This window comes from Rhinolophus sinicus, chromosome 2 (genome assembly GCF_057876585.1).
Source record: "Rhinolophus sinicus isolate RSI-liver-muscle chromosome 2, RSI-T2T, whole genome shotgun sequence".
Lineage (NCBI taxonomy): Eukaryota > Metazoa > Chordata > Mammalia > Chiroptera > Rhinolophidae > Rhinolophus > Rhinolophus sinicus.
The window spans coordinates 123,016,465-123,034,180 of record NC_142502.1 but is presented as its reverse complement, the minus strand read 5'-3'; the positions used below and the strand labels follow the sequence as shown (position 1 = coordinate 123,034,180).

General features: G+C 46.5%; 1 protein-coding gene across 2 annotated transcripts in view; it reads left to right on the top strand.

Annotated features, from left to right (window-relative positions):
• Positions 1-6,548: 6,548 nt before the first annotated feature.
• NPAS2 (neuronal PAS domain protein 2) overlaps positions 6,549-17,716 on the top strand; it is a 145,693-nt gene continuing 134,525 nt past the window's right edge. The window contains exon 1 of one of the 2 annotated variants that reach the window (XM_019753869.3): positions 6,549-7,092. The gene's annotated coding sequence lies outside the window, so the exon portion shown is untranslated. The remainder of the gene's footprint in view (positions 7,093-17,716) is intronic. The other variant, XM_088796013.1, reaches the window with a different exon arrangement.

The following is a 17,716-nucleotide window of genomic DNA, read 5'->3' as shown; positions in this document are numbered from 1 at the left end:
ATTACCAATTTCTAGAACGTGAAAATACAGTCAAGCCCAGTTGCCATGATGAAGGCATCTTTCATTTGAGAGCAAACCCTCATTTGCCTTGAAAGGAAGAAATCCAGAGTGACGTACAATAGTACGTGTACACTGAAAACATCAAATGAGATTGTCTTTCTTATAGAATCATGTTCACTGTCAATGCAAGTGTTAGATTGAAGCCATTGAGGAAAGCTTCTTTCTCACCAGAACCTTGCAACAAAGCATACTGATGAAAGAATGATTGCCCATACAGGAAATTTGTAGCGTGCTGCCTACTTGGGAGGGGCTATAAATAGCTCCTTGGAGAACGTTTTTCTATAATTAGCTTTTTTACTTCCAGTGAACTATGTGTAATGAATTTCCTATCACTAAATGTTTTTCCTGGGCAAAGTACATGGTAGATTATGTATTGGTTAGTGTAGAAATTTAACTATTCAAATGGCATCGCACAGAAATCAGAGCATTTGCAAAGGAGACAGAAATGGAAACCAGTCTGGGACACTAACTGAAAATGCCCATTTAGGGTCTGTGTGCTTTTACAAACAGGCACATGGAAACACATTAAATTACCTCTTCCTAGCTGCATTAAATAGGACATGAGCTGTGAACAGCGAAAGACAATGGCCACTTGTATGTCAACACAGCTGTCATTCTGTCCTGTGTTGAGAGGGGGTTTCTGTCACACTTGGAAAACTGCTGTGCCTTCATGACGTGGGCCGGGAGCAGACGCCTCACAGAGGTGAAGCGAGTCTTCTACACTGTATGTGCTTTAGCTCTGACTCTACAAGTACTTATGAAACTCTCTCAGCTAATTGCAGGAGCCAAAAAAACACCTCCCATCCTTCTGGCATATTTACGTCTCTGGAACCTTCGTCCCTCCAGCTCCCAACACCCTGTACACAAAAGACTTTTCTTCTATTCTATTTTCTACATGCTTTGGAGCTAGTGTTCCCTCCACATGCCACAGGCTCACCCGTGAAGGCTGTTAGTTCAAAGTGGGGTCGTCTCAATACTTCCTACATCCCCGGCTACTGCATTAACCAGAAGGATGCCTAGAAGTCACAGCTGAGCCAAGCCCCCTTCTTGGGCTGGCCTGCACTGGTCCCCCCACTCACAGGCCAGAAGAGGGAGGCTTGACCCACACCAACACTTGCCCTTTCACTGGAGAAATTGGTTTCCTTTCCCAACCTGCGACCTAAAGTTGGTTCAAAGTCACACTTGTTTACAAAAGGACACTCCCATTCAAGCTATCACCAAAGTACAAACAGTGCCCTTGGCAAGATGCCGATATGCCAATAACACATATCTTGACCCACTGACTTTATTTCCTTCTATGAATTATCAGAACCAAGTGTCACTCTTTGGCCAACCCTGATCCTTCATCCTGGAATTCTATTTCAAGCACTTGGAAGACGGCTGTTTCAAGAAGGGAGTAAAGATATTAATAACTGATGTATTGAGAGGAGAACAAGAGAAAACAGACAAGAAATGTGCAGCGACGTAGCAACACATGGCTGCTTTGGCATCAGCTCGTTACCCAAGATCTCATGGAAACTGAATGATGCCACAAATATCTTCGTGTTGGCATCCGACACAGCATAGCCGAGTGCTGGATCTGGCGGGAGGGAGCTCGTGCCTGACAGTTATGGGGCCGCCATCAACCCTGCTCTGCTGCATATTTGCCAAGCAACTGGGGGCACCTTGAGCCTCTGTAAGTCAGATTCCTTATCTGTCACCTGGAAATCATAAATCACTTTTTTACAGGGCCTTATGAAGATGAAACGAGGTAAATACCTGGCATATAAGTATTAGATAAATGTTACCTTTTATTACTGTAAACATTATTTACTAAAGTATCATTTTAAAACCTTCTTATCCAGACAATGGAATAGTATTCAATGCTGTAAAGAAATGAGCTATCAAGCCATGAAAACACATGGAGGAAACTTAAATGCATTTTACTAAGTGAAAGAAGCCAGTCTGAAAAGGCTACATACTGTGTGATTCCAATTATATGACATTCTGGGAAAGGCAAAACTATAGAGACAGGAAAAAGATCAGTGGTTGCTTGGGTTTAGTGGGGAGGGAGGGATGACAAGCGGGATCATAGAGGATTTTTGGGGCAGAAACTACTCTATATGACACTATAATGGTAGATACATGTCATCGTACATTTGTCCAAGCCCATAAAATGTACAGCACCAAGGATGAACCCTAATATAAGCTATGGACTTTGGGTGATAATGACATGTCAGTGTACATTCATTGATTGTAAAAAATGTACCCCTCTCGTGGGGGGTATTGGCAGTAGGAAAGGCTGGGGTGCAGGGGAGTATATGGGAACTTGGGACTTTCCAATCAATTTTGCTGTGAATTTACAACTGCTCTAAAGACAACAACAACAACAACAACAACAACAACAACAAAAAACACAACTATTTTTTTTAAATATCCTTTTAGAAGAGAAACAAATGGGACCTAAAATCAAAATTTATTATAGAGAAAATGTACATGAAAGGACTTCCTCAGGGGCCTTAACTAAGGAAGGAGTCTCAAGGGCCCATGCTCTCAATCATTTTATCACCTCTTTTTCAGATCAACGTGCATGTAGATCGTATGTTTGCATACTTGTGCATAGGCGTGTACCATCTCCTCCTGTGGTCCTCAGAAGCCTTGCAGTTAACTAGTGGTGATTAGCTGAAGCCTTGGAGCTTTGTCACCTCCAGACGCCTCCAGCCCAGATTTGCTCTCTGGGCCCTCCCCACCAGCTTTGTAAGGAAATCTTACTTCATTCTTTAGTTTGCCAACCACATGATCTAATAGGCACAAATGCCAAGTCAAGTCTTAACTCTACCAGGCAGGCTGCACAAGGCCTCGATTGTCTCCTGGTAGCATCCTCAGGCCCACGAGACAGTCCGGCCGCAGTGAACAAATCAGCCTCCTGCACTGTTCGGCTGCTCTGAAGCTTGTGCACCGAGGCGATCAAGTCCTAATCCTGCCGTTTCAAACATAGGGTGGAAGTTTTCCAATCTTTCTTCTATAGGTGGCCTCTGAGTCAGTCGGTCTCCAGTGACTGGGCTCCAGGGTCTCTTCTTCATCCTTATATTGACTCAAATTCCCCTTCTGCCTAGGTTGCAAGAGTTTTCTTCTCTAATATGACATTCTACTTAATGATACATGGTATTGTGTTTTATTTCTTTTTAAATTTGATATGAAAACTGCTAAGAGGCAAGAATATACGAATGGGCTTCTGGATATTCATTTTTTTAAAAAAGTCCCTTATATCTTATAATTAGTCACAGAAACTGATTTCATCTGCCGTAGAACTGCTTGTCTATTCTGGGTGTGTGTTTAACTTGCTGTCTCTACATGGCTGACGTGGGCCCCAAGCCCTGAGCTCATGCTGTAATTACTGTAGTAGGCCCACACATTCTGGCCCATATGCAGTGCCATCTATGAACACCTAGAGTGTACCTATTTTGAGAATTTGATTATAAATATTTTTAGTCGGTGGGAGATGAGGGTAAGGGTGATCAAATATATGGTGATGGAAGGAGAACTGACTCTGGGTGGTGAACACACAATGGGATTTATAGATGATGTAATACAGAATTGTACACCTGAAATCTATGTAATTTTACTAACAATTGTCACCCCAATAAATTAAAAGATAAATAAATAAATATTTTTAGTTAGGATGTGCCACAGATTCAACTTCCACAACAGAAAAGAAATGTCCAGTTAGAAGGCAAACATTTCAAATTGTTCCACTGATACCTTCAAAGATTGATATAATTGACTATAATTAAACATTTTGATCCTCCCCTCCATAAATTTTGATTCTTTGAAAAATATCTGCAGTTCCTGGATACATCATTGCAGCTTTCAATTAATAAAGCCACGTTCTGTAAAAGACTAACCACATGAGATCTGAGAATTTCTCCAAATTGGCAATGTAGTTTTGAAATTGTTCTTTTGCTCTATGCTGCACATTTTGAATGATGTGTAGATTACAATCTAGTTTGACTTTCTTATCTGGTTAATGAAAACTCTTAGCATCAATGTCATCTCCTCCAGGAAGCCCCTCCCGATTCCTTCCTTCAAACCCATGTGGAGCTTTGCCTCTGGCAGTAGCCCTATTTGGCTTCCTCTTCATCCTTGCCTCTACATTGTAAACACTTCTTGGACAGAAACTGCTGCTGTCAACTTTCCCTTGATCCCTCACAGGCCCAACCCAGCCTGATTCATGACAAGCCAACAAATGCCAAAAGGAAGTGAACCGTCAAATGCATAGAATAAACAGAAGGTAAACGTGCCTCTTCAACTCTCCCCTATATTTAGGGGCAAGGGCACATTCTTTGGAGGATCCTGTTGTGCTCTCATCCTGAATGAGTTCTGTGCTGCAGACTTCAGTCCCCTTAGGGTCAGACAGGTGTCCCACCCCAGTGGGACTGACACCAGGAGATGGGATGGAGTCTGGAGTGAGTGAGTACAACTATATAATATTGATTAAAAGGCAGAAAGCACACATTTACTAGGATCCTACTAGACCACAGGTAAAAACAAACCATAGCAAAACTACTTGTTGCACTACAGAATTCTTTGACGTGTTATTACTATAGGCCATTTGTTTCCTAAAAGATCATTTAACGACTGTTCAACTAGTTCCCAAAAGGAAAGAGTAAGGAGTTGGAATCTGTTTTCAAAGCAAGAAAGGAAGGGAGGTGGCTTTGAATTCTGCATTAAATCCGGTTAAAAGCACACAGCTTTATACTTTAGTGGATATTAGTCATGGCCATGCTTTAAGGGCAGGGCGAAACCTACTTGCCTGAAGGATACTGTAGGAGGTGATAGAAAAACGAAGCAAAATAAAATACATCCAACAATTTTTCTCCTTGTGGAATGGGATGGGCTTCAGAATCAGAATCTGCCAGATGCCTCCTCCTTCTTGAAAAGCCCTCCAAGTCAGAAGCAAGCTAAGAAGGGCAGCTTCTCTCAGGATATGCAAAGCTCCTTGCAGCTGATTATTTTTCAGGAGGAGAATTAGACAAAAATAATACAAGTGGGAAATAAAGAGAATGACCTACTTTACAGGGGGGGAAAAAGGAGCTCTGTGTGAGCGTTTTGATCTAATTGACAGTGTGGGGTTGCATGCCCAAATAAGGCGCTGTTGGTCGGGTCTGCGCGGGCGACGGCCTCTCTTGAATTCGAGGGAGTAGAGGATAAAGCAAGGGCCCTGGAACCGAGTGTGTGTGGTGTGTGTGTGTGTGTGTGTGTGTGTGTGTGTGTGTGTGTGTGTGTGTGTGTGTGTTGCGGGGGAAGACCTCAAGTTCACTGCCCCATCTAGTGTTCAAAGGAAACGCCCTCGGAGATTCCTCCTGGCCACCAAACCAAGTATGATAAAAAAGGACCGGCGGGGGCCCATTGCTTTCCAGGGTTCCTTGCAGGAAGGTGCAAGGGACCCAAGGATATCCCCCAAAGGGCTGCTGGGCGGAGAGTGCTGCGCCAGGCATCGTACCTATGAGATGTCAGGGAAGGGGTGATCTCCCCGGGGTAGGGGAACCTCTCCTTTCCTTTGGGCTTTTCCCCAGGTGCCTCCACCCGATGAACGCCACCGCCAAGGGTGGAGGGGGTGGTTCGCCAGTCTAAGTGAAGCCCGCCACCGTTTCAGAGCTCAACGGGGCGCGGTCTCTCCTTTTTCACCCACTCTGTCTCGGAGCCCCGCAGAGTATCAAACAGCAGCTCTGGCCTCACAGACAATTTTTGTGCAGCTGTCTGTGTTCCGTGTTTGCAGGAGCCTTGGCGAAAGCCTCCCTGTTTTCTCGCGCGCGTCTCATCGCTTCAGCTTCTCCTCTTCTTGGATTCTCGTCTGTCTCCTCCCACAGAGGAAAAAAAAAAGGTCACGTATGTTTGGAAAAATATGTAGGTCAGTGGAACATTTCCTGCACTGGTGCAAAAGGAGAGGAGGGCAGCGGGGGAGGGGAGGGAGAGGCAGAGTGGAGCTCCAGTGCGCTCCTGGTCACGGCCCCCCACCCCATGTGCCTCTGCCGGGGAGGGGGTCACTTGGCCGGGTCCTTACCATCCTTGACCCATTTTCCGGACCGACTGTGTTCGCCTTGGAGGAAACACCGATTATTCCTCCCCAGTAGCCGCTGGGATCCTCCCCAGAACAGTGCTCGCCAGCGTCCCCCCGGACCCGGCGCCCCACCTGCCCCGTCCCCATGCCGCCATTCCCTGAGAAATCGCAGTGGTCAGTGCAGAGACGCGCCCCGTGACCTGGGTCTGGCCCTGCCCGCAGACCCGCCCAGAATGGAGGGGCGACAGTCGCGTGCTCGCCCCCAAAGCATGGGACAGCAGGGTGGCAGCGGGCACGGCAAGGGTCTGCACTAGGCAGGGGAGGAAGATTCCTTGCTACCTCAGTGAGAACTTAAACTAGACCTCAGCCCGGCATCCCCTCGCCTCTCCTCTCAGCCAAGTTCATCTTTAAGCACACATACACCCCGCCCCCCCTCCCGCCCCATGCCAGACCCCTCCGCGCGTCCCGGGCATCCCTGCGGAGGCGGCGGGGTCTCGGGGCGCGTGGGGTCTGCGCCTCCGAGGGAAGCTGGGGTCCGGGGTCCGTCTGCCCATCGGCGCGCAGGGTGCTTGTCCCAAGCTGGGTCGCGGCCAGGGCCCGGCGTGCGGCCAGGAGAGACCCGGCCGGCGGCTGCGGGAGCGGAGGGAAGGAGGAGGGGGAGGGAAGAGGGAGGGGGAGGAGGAAGAGGCGGCGGCGTTTCTCAGCCGGCTCTGCGTGCGGAAGAGTTTGCCGCGCGAGCAGCCGGCCTCCCGCAGGAGCGGAGGAACCAGCGCAGCCGCGGCCGGAGATTGGCGGCCGCGTAGCTCCGACACCCGCGCCCCGGCGGCGGCGGCGGCGGCCTCGAGAGCAGCGTCTCCCGCCGCCGCCCGGGAGGAGCTCGCCGCGCCCGCTCCCGCTCCCGCTTCGGCTTCCAGCGGCAGCGGCGGCGGGAGGCGCGTCTCCCCGGCCCAGTCCGCTCCCGGCCCCGTGGGGCCGCCCCGGCCCGCTCCGAGGTAAGGGGCTGCGCACAGGGACGCGGAGGGCCCTGGGCGGGAGGACGTACGCGCGGAGTCGCGGGACTCGGTCACCTGCTCGTCGGCGCGGTGGACGCGCAGGACCGGGAGGGGCGCTCAGCACTGGGTTGGGGGCGCAGGGTCGTGGCCCCCTCCCCGGATCCCGCAGCCCGGACATCCAGCCCTGCAGGACTGCAGCAGAGGCCGGGCTGATGGGCTCCGTGTACGTGTTGCCGTAGGCGGCAGGGGACGAGGCACCCCGAACCTCAGGATTTGGGGGTGCTCAAGGGGTACCGTCGGGGTGGATGGAGGCCGTGCGCTGGGCAGCAGTCTTGAGGGTGACCCATTGGCCTCCCTGGGCCCCATCGCGCGTCCTCCAGAAGCGTGGGGGAGCCGAGGACCCCCGTAGAGTGGGGCGTGCGAGCCCGGGGCCTCCGGTCTCTCGGGGTCCGTCGGTCGGAATTGGTTCCGGGCGGGAATGGGTGCCGAGTCTGCCCCCTGGACGCTTAGAGGGCACGTAGCCTGGGTCCTCGCCTCTCCTTGCTTGTTACTCGGAGCTCCCAGGTTGAATGCCAGCGTGTCGTTTTGTTGGGAGGTGTGCCCCCTCCCCGAGCGAAGAGGGAGGCGCACCTTTGACCTTCCTAAAGAGCCGTGCAGGGTAGGTAACCAGGGGGTAGAGACAGGTACACCAAGGGGCTAAATTCAAAACCAGCTGGGCTCCTCTGCCTGCCACTCCTTAACTTCTCAAGGTAAGAAAGTTTGTTTTCAGCCCTGTGATTCATAAATAATTAGTAACCAGTGTTGTTGATTAAGCAAGATGGAAACCTTAAAAATACACGCAGTTCCAGAAAGTCTAAAAACTCCCAAGGTTGTATCCGTGAAGCTTTTCATTCCCAAGTTAACCGGCCTGCAATTCAACAGGTGTTGGAAGGGGTCCCAGAGGGGAGAGTTCCACGAGTTCCGTTTTTAATACCTGCAGCTTTGGTGTCTGGCCCCAAATTCATTAAATTGGTTGGCCTGTTTCCTTACTGGTGAAGTACTGAGTAGTTCTTAAATTAACTTAATTAGAGAGGAACTGCTCATTCTTGATCATTCAGAACCCCAACCTTCTTTAGCTTAATAGGAGGGTTTTTTCCCCCTTTTGGACTTCCCAAGATAATTAGCTCTAAAGCAGTTCCTGGCCAAGTTCAGCTGTGCACACCTCTGTCTCACCCTAACTTAGTCCCTGACCATTGAACTGACCGACTAATTCTGGTTCGCATTAAAACAGAGCTGCCCTCCCTCCTTAGGAGGCGTCAGTTCAACATTCAAGGACAAGTACTAACTCTTTCTGCCACTAAGATGTCCTTACAGGAAAAGTTTGCCCCAGATAACCCCAGGGTGTATTTTAAAATAACCCTCAAATAAATATAATGTTTACAAGAGTTATTCGGACTTGGGCCACTGTTTTGCAAAAGCTGGGTGAAAAAAAATCAGTGCTTCATTACACAGCTAAACCAGGACCCACAGAAGTATTGGTATCTCAGCAGTCTACTTAAAGATTTAGTTAAAAACAAAGCGTGTAATATAAAGACATGCAATAGTTGTCTTCCATCTCACAGAGAGATGTGGAGTGTGGCTTAGAAGAATTGTAAATGTGCTGCTTTTAGACATTTTTTTCCTCTTGGAAATGGATGCCTCTTATTTAGTTGCTGATCTGTCCCACTGTTCACAAATGTAGAATCGGTTTTATTATCACTACTCCCCAGAGTGACTCCCATGGAGGCGAAAGAAGGGAATACATTCTGGAGGAAATATGTTATTAATAAAACATTATGTCCCAAAGAGTTAAACAAGCCAAGAAAAGAACCAAGTGAGGCTTTACTAATTAGTGTTGGTGAGAAATTTTCTGATAGGAGAGTGTTCAGATGGTGACTAAAGAATTCATCTTTATGTAGAAAATAACAATTGTTTTTAAACTCATTTGCTTCTTTTGAGAGTTTGGGCTTTGCTTTTTTTGTTTTTTGTTTTTTCAGTTCCTGGCTGTTTAATAATGAAAATGATAAAAACAATGAAAATGGTAAAAAATGACCTGATGTGTGTTTTTTTTTATCTTAGTTGACTTCCTCTCTCTCTCTGTCTCTCTCTCTGTCTCTCTCTCTGTCTCTCTCTCTCTGTCTCTCTCTCTCTCTCTCTCTCTCTCTCTGAACAATCTTTAACTCTTGGTAATCGTTATAGCTGGCACTTAAAAGTGCCACTTGTTTTTAGGTTACAAATTCAAAATTAATGCTTTTTTTCAGATTACAATAATAGTGCATGCATATACTTTTTATATTTCCATCTCTATATGTTAATTTTTTCAAAGTCTTGCTTTTGAATGTTAAGAATCCAAAGAATTAAGTCATTTTTCTTGATTTTTAAAACAAGTATGTATTTTGTTCTTTACATGAAATGTCAGTCTTTCCATTGTTATCCGGACACTGGTTGTCCCATGCTGATCCCAAGCACATGGAGACCTGTCTTTTCCCGAGAGGTCAGATTGGGAGCTGTTGAAAATAGCCCAGTGACTCAGTATTCTTGGCTGCTTTACGCCAACGGTTTAATTGGCTGCATCATAGAAGCATCTAATTGAGTTTCACATTTAAATAGTGGAAGTGATACTTGATGCATTATTTGCTTACAGAGCATTCGATTAGCAAGTTCCCGGACTTCATTCAGGGACTGCCACCTTCCTGTTTCCCACAGCATCTCACCTTATGAGGCCTTGTTCATAATAGACATTCAGTAAATAAATGTAGGTAACAAGCTGAATTGTCAATGACAGTTATCCAAAGGTTAGGATTTTCTGAATGCTAATGGGGTGCTTAACGATGAGTAATTCCAGCTTAAATCTGGTGATGATTAATAGTACCTTAGAACACTAACTAAACTTATTAAATGTGAACATATGTTTAAAAGGGGAGTTTTTCTAATGCAGTCTTTAGCGAACGCACTACTGTTTCTCACCTGAATTCTGTGAGATTGGGGACCACTTGGCCTTTTAAGCTAACTAATCTCTTAGGGAAAGTTCCCCCCAGAGACTGCTTGAACTTCTTTGGGTCATAAAACAAATGTGGTTTCCATTTGATGACTCAGAATAGAAATGAGAGAGTTTATCTTCTACACTTGGTGTGAAAAAAACTGGTTTAACGAAGGTAGAGGGCACTCACCATCGTTTCTCTGTACAGTGCAAGTAATGCCTGGGAACCTGGTTCAATGCAGGTGCTGACTCAGCAGGTCTGGGTGGGGACCCCAGATTCTGCATTTCTGACAAGCTGGCAGGTGCCTCTGATGCTTTTACACACGGGAAAGGTTCTGGAATACACCTAATTCAACCCAGCATATGTTTCCTAAGCATCTACTACGTAGTAGACCCACATGACAGAAAAATAAAGACGTCCCTGCCCTCAAGGAGCTGACAGATGAGAAAGGGAGGGAGAGAGTCTTTCTAGACTGAAAACAAGGTCCTGGAATGCCACTCTGCAGGGTGGTGGCCAGGGAGGGGCCCAGGAAAGGGGATTTTCTGGTCGGGCTCCCACATTACTGACCATGACCTCTAGTCTTTGTGACTCGGCAGGAACTAAAACACAGATTCTGAAATCAGACTGACCTGGGGTAGCCTCCCTGCTCAGCTACTGTGTGATTGAAGCAACTTTTCTAACCTCTTTGAGCCTCAGAAAAAAAGAGTATGAATAATGCTTACCTTGTGGTGTTTGTAGGGTTACCAACCAAGGACCCGTGTTGGACACCACAAAAGTGACTGTTTTTATTACTGTTGATGGGAGAGAGGGGGCTGGTAGCCAAGGACAAAGAAGAGGGTCCTAAAATATTTTTTATGAGTTGTTCACCAATTAGAGATTCAATTTGGTTAACCAACAAACCCAAGGCCAGTGGGGTAGAGTCGGGCTAGGGCTGGAGGGCAGTCTGTGGACGTAAATCAGATGCAAAACAGAATTATCAGGAGGACGCACATCTCCACTCTTCTCCTGCATGCCCTGGCTTCTGGTTAGCCTTGGCAGTAGCCCTCTTGGCTGTACATTTACCTGAGGCTGTTCCTGGGTCTTATCCTGTAGGTTCTGTGGACCAAGGCCGACTGGTGGTTGTGGCAATCATGCACTCCAAAAACTCTGGTGCGGACGGCAGGTCAGGCACCTGTCCTCTCTGAGGGGCGTTGTTGCATTCCCTGGGAGGGCGCTTTTAAGGATTCAGGCCTTCATTCAGTCCTTTTCACTTTAGTATGAGTTACCTGAAATGCATGCCGGGTGTGTCGGAACTCACCAGGGTGACGTTTTGTACTTCATACTCTGAGATGATTGCTTCCTGCTGACATCTGGGGAAGATGGGTGTTCCAAGTCAGTGGTCCCCTTCATCCTGATCTCAGGAGAGCTAATCTGGGCGGCCCTCAAAATGCTTCAATCAACATTCTTTACTTTTATATACACGTATATATAAAATAGAACTATATATTTTTATATTTTAGAGTTCCATATATTTTAGAGTTCCCTGTATTATATATATATATATATATATATATATATATATATATATATATATATATGGATGTACATATACAAATACGTATGGAGAGAGAGAGAGAGAGAGAGAGAGAGAGAGAGAGAGAATTCATTTATTATTTACAAAGGAGATTTCTCTGCTGCCACTCCTGCTCCATGCCTCCCTCCTTCCCCAAATAAACCTTGAAAGCCAAGTTGTAAGAGAATGGCCAGGGCAGGCCGAGGTGGTGGTGGGGAGGGGGGGTAACAAGGGAGAGAAAGGGGGCAGTGAGCATGGAGCCCCCAGAATGGAGCTCAGAGCAGTGGTGGGCCAGCGGGTGGGAGGTGAGACCCAGAGACCCAACGCTGTGGCATGTGCTGCTTTACTTTGCTGCCTCGGAGGATTATGTTTCCCCGTCACTGAAACTCATTCTGGCTTCCAGTGGGCACAAGCCCATTGAAAGAAAGGCAGGTGACACAGCTGAGACGCGTGTCACTGCTCTTCTGAACCAAAAATGGCGCTGTACAATTTCACGAGGAATATTTTTGCCCCTTGAAAGTCGAAATATTGAACACTGGTGAATATTTTTTAAATTACTTTTTTTCTGGTATAAAAGTATAGTTAAATTTTGGAAAATATAGAAAAGAATGAAGAAAATGAATATTACCCACAATCTCAAGGTGTATTTCCCTGCAGTCCTTTTTCTATTTATTCAAATGTTTTTCGTTAGATTTTTAAAAATTAATATAATCTTATAAGAATTTCAAATAATTCAGAACCATTTCTGATAAAATAAAAAGACCCCTGTCAGCCTCTGTGAGCTACCCAGCAGTCACCCCCGGCCCTTTTTCTGCCTGGCGGAAACCTGATTTTGTTCAGGAGTCTACCCTACCCCATGTCTCAGGGTAAGTCCTGATTGGCCAAGTAACCCTGGTGGGCCTGTTGCCCTTGCCAGTGATTGGCTCAGGTGAGCATGTGGACCTTGCCCTGGCCAATGAAACATCAGGGTGGGGTACTGGGCAGGTTCCCTGGCGCTTAAAAGGAGGTGAGGGACTCAACCAGCCCTTTTCATGTCCTGGACATATCATGCCTATGAGTGGGGCACCAGAGCGGGCAGGTCCAAGTCTCAGCTGACCTGCCAAAGAACGCAGAGGTGAAAAATAGGGCCTCCATATTGCCTCTGACCTTCTGAATTACCCAAGGAGAAGTCTCTGCTTTGGAACATTTATGACATCCTGAAACCTTCCTGGCCAATTAAAGCAGGTTGAGTTAGGTTTTCCATTAGTTGTACCCAAAAGCATCCTAATGGATGACCTCCACAGCTCTCCACCCTTCTCCGCAGGTAATTACTGTTAACCATGGGGGTATATTCTGTTACTCATTGTTTTGTTGCTTGTACATATAGAGACCCCTGTATGTGTGTTTTCTTTTTAAACCAACTGAACTCACTATATGTATATTATTTAGTGACTTTTTTTAATGGTATGAGACTTTTTTTTTGATTTCTTATATCCACTTCATCCTTTTTAAAAGCTACATAGTAATATTCAGAAGTACCACTGACCCCTTATCTAACCCATTCCCCATTGTGAAACATTTATTGTGCTTTGTTTCCACTTCTCTACTATTACAATGTTTGTCTTACCTTCCTTAGCTGTATATCTTTGGGTACATTTCAAGTTTTTCTCAACCAGGGATTGCTAGGAGGGGATTTCAGGGTAAAGAGGCACATCTGTTTGCAGTATTGACAGACGCTGTCAAATTGATGACTAAAATAACTACGCCCAGGTCTTTTCCCACCCACGGCATGTGAGGCTGTCTTGTCTCCATGTCTTCGCATCTTCACCAACACTACATATTATCAGTCTTTTCCATTTTTCTATGCCTTTCACATGGTAGAGGTAATATTTTTTATAGTTTTCTATTCTGGTGGTTTGCCTTAACCTGGCCATAAGCGTTTCCCCATGTCATTAAACATTTCATGTAAACATAATTTTAATGGCTACATAATAGTCCACGGTGATCGTTTTTGGACTGTTTTGGTGGTTTGTGAGCATGCAAAAGAATATTTAAAATTGAACCTCTCTGAAAACTGAATAGCCTGGATCACCCTTGCAGTTCAAAAGATTCCTGCAAATGGTGTTAGGAGACACCCCTCCAGTGATCTGTGTCCAAGAAAACTCTGAGGAGACAGCCTTCCAGACCCTTCTCAATCCAGTCAGATGGCAGGCTGCCCCCAGCATTTCTTAGAAGCTTTGTTGCTTCCAGGACCCATAGAGTTCACATCCTGCCAGACATTCATTCTCTGAATATATAGGAGTCACTTAAGCAAATACTTTGTGCATTGCATGATGCATAGCTGAACTGTGAGTTTCTGTGTTTTTTGAAATTTCCCAGTTCTGCAGAGAAGACAGGAAAGCAAATGGATGGATGAAACTCCTAAGAAATGTTAATTCCCCTTCCGGGGCATGTACACTTGAGAAGCACCATTCACATGCCTGGACCTCCAGATGACCCTTCTGTTTCCCCAGTCCTAAATATTAATGCATGGCACAGGGACACTAGTCACACGATGTCCTCTCACATGAAAGAAGAAGGCCAAAGGACAAAAGAAAAAGCTTCTTGGAGGAAATGGGACCACTTAAGAAAAAACAAAAACAAAAACTTAAAAAAAAAACAACTATCAGTAGGCTTCTTGGGGACATCATGAAGGACATGATGAAACAGAGCTTTTTGGTCTTCGTATACGCACAAAGCATCCCATATATATGCTAACATGCATAGAATCATTAGTCATTAAACTACATGCAATAACCTGACAGGTCACAGAGGACACTGAGGCCACCAAGAAATACAAAAGACCTCCATTTTTAATACATTTTTATGAATGCCTATATGTTGGCATATAAATAGGAACATTTTTATTTTCTCCCTAATTTAGAGAAAGCAATCTAGTTTCAAGGAAGTTCCCAGGGAGGGGATCATTCCATTTCAAGTCTGGTGTCTAATCATTGGTCCTCTTTGTGGGTCTTCAGTCCTTTGGGGGTAGTTTCACTAATAGTCCGGGGAGGCTCAGATTTGTCTTTAAGGTTATATGGAAAAACCCAGTACTTTCTGTTTTAGAACTGAATGGATTCGATTTTCCACTGTTCTGTTCTGTTTTGCAAGGTTAAAGCTTATTTCAAATAGGCAGTATGATAGGTGTACACACCCCAGAGCGAACCCTCAGGCGGCCTGTTGACAGGTCAGGGAGGGGGTAGACACTGCCTCCTACTGGAGATTTTTGTTAAGGAGGTGGGTGGTGGCAAGGGCAGGGAGGAACCCACCACACTACCTTGATCCAATGAATCACTTATTTGCTACATCAGCCCTTTGATTTGTCCTGTCTACAAAAGACGTGGCCGACAGCATCGTCCCCAGTCACTGTGCAAAATGCCCGTTTCCCTGGAGATCTTGATCTAATAAATCTATGAGGAAAACTTGAAAACCATAGTGTGTGTGTGTGTGTGTGTGTGTGTGTGTGTGTGTGTTGGGGGTGAAGGCAGACGTATTGTGTGGAGTGTTGCCCGGAATGATTGCTCTGTAGCTGTGGAATAGCAGTTCATCTAAAGACCCAAAGGAGATCACTCTTGACTTTGCCAAAGCTTCCTTCCTGGTTTTATTTTTATGGTCTCTCCTCCCTTCCCCTTCACGGTGATTGTCAGGGAGAGGAATTCACTCTGCACATTAGCCTGGCAATCCTGGAGAGGTTTCATGGTCTCTCCTAGAAGACAACTTGCTTCTCTTTCCAGCCATATGAAACCCTTGGCTGGTAATAACCTCTTGGATTTATGGTTCAGGACAGACTGATTTCATTGAGGTGAGAGGGCTTCTTTTGAGCTGCTTGTGGGACTTTTCCCACAGCGTTCCCACTCTCAGCCTCTTGTCCCTCATCTCCCTACTCAGAGAGTGTTGAGGTGGCCTCGCTCTGCCTAGTCCCAGGATTATGGAAGCACCTGTCACACTCTTCTGGAATCTACAACTCACTTCCACACACCAGGTTTCCCAAAAGGGGGTGGCAGCTCATTAAATTAAAAAATAATAATAATAACCATACCTCCACCCTTTGACTCTCTTCTTTCATCTGATCAGGACAGGCCTCACTTTTGAGACTGCATCCAGAGGGGGAACCCAGGGTCCCTTGATTTAGGGTTCAAGGTGACCTTGATGAAAGCAGACACCTCCCTTGCATCACACATGTCATTCCCCGACTCGGCCACTATCTCAACTCGGCAGCCTCTAAGTCGTTTCCACCTTCTTTGTCATCATTCACCCCCAGCAAGCTGACTGTTAGCTCCCAGATCCCTGAGTCCTTTGCTTATTGCCCAGTGAGCAAGGGGACACTTCCTGGCTGAGCTCCACTCTCTCACAGTTCAGTGTCGGACACTGTTCAGCCACCAGAATCTTCAGCCTTGTCAATACGTGTGCATGTCACTCTCATGACTGAGCCTGGGCTCAGGCTGGGTGTGTGAGCCCCCCTGTACCCCCAAGGCTTCATGCTGGGCAGGCACATTAATTAGGTCTCCCAAGCGTTCTGTGGAAGGAATGAGAGAGGAACCTATACCAGCCTCTGACTGCCGAATGACAGATGTGATCCACCTAACTGTCTAAGGAAATGAGAAAGCACCCTGCTTCCTTCACACTGAGCCACTCACGTCTGCCTTCCCATCTGGGGGCAGTTCTCCAGTCAGTCATTGTCTCCTGCTCCAAGCGGTGGCCTGGGAGGTGTTCCTGGCTGTATATGCCCTTCTGAGCCAGGGCGCAGCGTGGCTGCGTCCGTCCAGGGCCCGTGGCGTGGCTGCACCAGTCCAGGGGCTCTGTTCCCCTCTGCTCCATGAACATAGCCATGTCTGGGCAGGGAGTGGGCGGGCTCAAATTTGTCCCGTGTATTGGGACTTGTGCTGTTGGGAATATATGGAGTTCCCTGGGGGGAGTGGCTTGTCACTCTTTCGACTCTGTTGGGTTTCTTCTCTCTTTTGTCTCCCCGGCTTGGACTGGTGGCGTTCTCTAAACACACACCAACCAAGTTGCCGCTAACCAGCTTCAGAGACCTGCCCTGGCCCCTTTCTGCCCAAGACCTGGGGAACAGTGAAGGCTCCTAATGAAGGAGATGTCATGCTTGAATTGAAAAGAGAAAAAAGAATAGTTCCTTTTGTGTTCCTAGTTTCTATGAAGTTGTGCTGGGTTTGCATGACTTAGCTGTTCAAAGTGGTCAGCTGTCCATCTTCTACGTACAAAATCCCCTGTCTCTGTCTTGCCGTGTGTCCAAGAATGGCTCTCTATTAAGCAGCAGAGTCTCACTCCCCAGTTCGTGCTCCTTGGGAAGCTAACATTAGACAACATCCACAAAGCTGTGTGAGTGTTTGTAACAGCTTGGGTTTAGCAGCTCGTGTATATATTACGACCTGTGAATGTGCGATCCCTATAAAACACTCCGCCTTTTCCTCGGTGTAGCAGCGCTGACCTGTGACCTGACTTTATATCAGCACAAGAATGGCCATTGCTATATAGGGTCAGCAATATTTAAAAATGGTTTCATGAAGATGGCAGAAAGCATTGATGCCCTGAAATGGTCACTGTGGCCAAGTGACCTTGGCAAGTGACATACGCCCCAAACTCAGTCTTTTCATCTGTAGAAGGGAACTATTAATAGTGAACGGCGAAAATCAAGAGGAGGGAATGTTGAAGAGTTCTATAGAAATGAAGAGTCGTGGGATGGTCCCTACTGCTTGCTGCTCTGATCAGTTCATCACCTGAACGCCTCCCCGTTGAGGGACATACCAGCCTTAAAGTGATTTCTTTCTGAATGAAGAAAGAAGGTACATTCTTCAGATAGGTACATGCTAGCAACTAAAAACACAGTACACCCCAGTGTTCTCATGAAAGCTGACATCATGGGCAAAAGTGAAAAACGTAAACTATAGAAGCCAAGCACTTAGCCGGTCCTGGCAGTGGCTCGGGGTTACACAATTTACTTTCAAAAGCTTTTGCCATTTATAAGAACAAAGTAGCCTGATAACCTTTTGTGTCTGAAAATTCAAGTCAAATCAAATGGACTCCATGTATTCTCATG